This window comes from Lytechinus pictus, chromosome 16 (genome assembly GCF_037042905.1).
Source record: "Lytechinus pictus isolate F3 Inbred chromosome 16, Lp3.0, whole genome shotgun sequence".
Lineage (NCBI taxonomy): Eukaryota > Metazoa > Echinodermata > Echinoidea > Temnopleuroida > Toxopneustidae > Lytechinus > Lytechinus pictus.
This window is the reverse complement of record NC_087260.1, coordinates 10,759,422-10,761,689: the sequence shown is the minus strand read 5'-3', so window position 1 is coordinate 10,761,689 and position 2,268 is coordinate 10,759,422.

Sequence of the window (2,268 nt, the reverse complement as noted above, 5' to 3'; positions counted from 1 at the left end):
CATGGAAAATTGGAAATGACATAATTAATTAAAATATTCTCTTGTAGAGTAGACTTGGGTGCATAAAAACATTTGATTTTGATCCATTAATAAAAATAAAACAGAATAATTAAAAATATAATCAGTATTGATATGGTCTAAGGTGTAAATGACAAAATGTAGGTACACCGGGTATCTGTACATCTAGTAAAACTAGTACATCATAATCAGGCACTACCTGATTATGCTCCAGACATAAACCCCTAAAAAAAGTTTGGTAATCTGAGTTTGGCCATTAATTTCTCCCAACTCCCAATTTTACACAATGCATACTGTATTTGATATTATTCAAAAGATCATTTAATTCTCTTTAAAATGATACCATGCTTGTTATGATCATGCCATCATGGAAAGAGCAGGATTCAAAAGTGTTGGATGAGGTCCGAAGTGAAAAGCTGCAAAACGAGTAGAAATAGTCATGAAGGGGCAATGAAGAACATGATTCTTTTGTTTGTGTCAAAAGATGAAAATCCATTCAAATCAAGCCCATGCTCCTTCATTTTTGATGTTTTGTTGTGGTTTATGAAGTGATGGTTCTGTGAGATAACATGGTTTGAGTCATGGTTTGAAATACCCATGCATGTTTGTTTGTTATGTGTTTGCTTGTGCAGGTGTGTTTGATTCCATGTTAATGTTGAAGTTAAGGTGCATGAAAACAAAAGAAACCGCTGAGAAACCCACTCATCACCACGGAAAAAAGAACAGCAATATTGTGTCATTTTGCAACTTTTGAATTTTGACCTTGCCCCATATTTCGCGACACTGCACCTCAATATGAACCATAATCATATCATGTAGGGTATCATTTTAAAGAGATTTGAATGATCTATGCATCCCATTCAATCCAGGAACCCGTAAAACACCAGTACATACTTGCTATTAAAGGACAAGTCCACCCCAACAAAAAGTTGATTTGAATAAAAAGAGAAAAATCCAACAAGCATAACATGGAAATTTCATCAAAATCGAATGTAAAATAAGAAAGTTATGACATTTTTAAGTTTCGCTTATTTTTCACAAAACAGATATGCACATCCTTGTGGGTATGCAAATGAGGAGACTGATGACGTCATCCACTCACTACTTCTTTTGTATTTTATTATATGAAATATGGAATATTCCATTTTTCTCCTCATTGTCAAGTGAAACAACGATTAATTCCTCCCTGAACATGTGGAATGAGCATTGTTTAATACTACATGTATATGATTATTAAAGTCAAGTTGGTCGTTCATTGTCAAATCTATAAAAAATGAAATATTGTATAATTCAAACAATAAAAAACAAAAGAAATAGTGAGGGACATCATCAACTGTCTTTTTTATTATTATTATTATTTATTCGGCAAATAATATTCAAAGATACATTTCAATGTGAACAATACAAAATAAGAAATATCAACCATTGGAACGCCAGGGACAGAAAAAGTTAACTTAATTACTGTGGCATGAAGCCTTCTGTCCCAATTCATTTGAGTTGTGCATATATCACTCTTTTGTGAAAATACATGTAAGCAAAATTTCAAAATGTCGCAACTTTCTTATTTTATTAAATTTTCAGCGTTTTGCTAGTTTGATTTTTCTCTTTTTATTCAAATCAACATTTTTCTGGGGTGGACTTGACCTTTAAGCTATCAGTGATGTTCCAATCAAATCAAAAAGTTATTTTCTGAATGGACTCCCTACAATCATGCAATTAAATGAAAAACAAGGAGGCTCTTACATATTTGCACATCTGAAAAAACCCTTCATCTAATCCTTGAACCTCATCATTTTGTTCATGTAATTAAAAAAATATTGTAATAAGGACAAGATTCAAAGAGCAAATGAGAATTTTACATTACAAATATATTTTCTGTAAAATTTGACTATTGACATTTTTTTGATAAACTTTAAAAATAATGATGCATGATGGTAGCGTTTACAAATGCATGGCATGGTTTTAATTTCAACTCCTGTTTTTATAACAAAAAAAAAGGCTCATCTTCTTCAAAGAGGAAGGAAAATGGATGTTTCGTTGATCTGGATGTTCATGAATCATGAACCTTGCTTTTCGAGGTGGTGAATCAGAGAAGAACAAACACTTTATTCCTTCTAATACATCAAAACAAATGTAACCTATAATTATAGTCAGGTTCTATTTGCTTAGACACCGATCAATACTCGGTAAAAGACAGACTTTGTGTTTGATCTCAAATAAAACCAACTAGAATGCTTCCTTGTTGAAAAT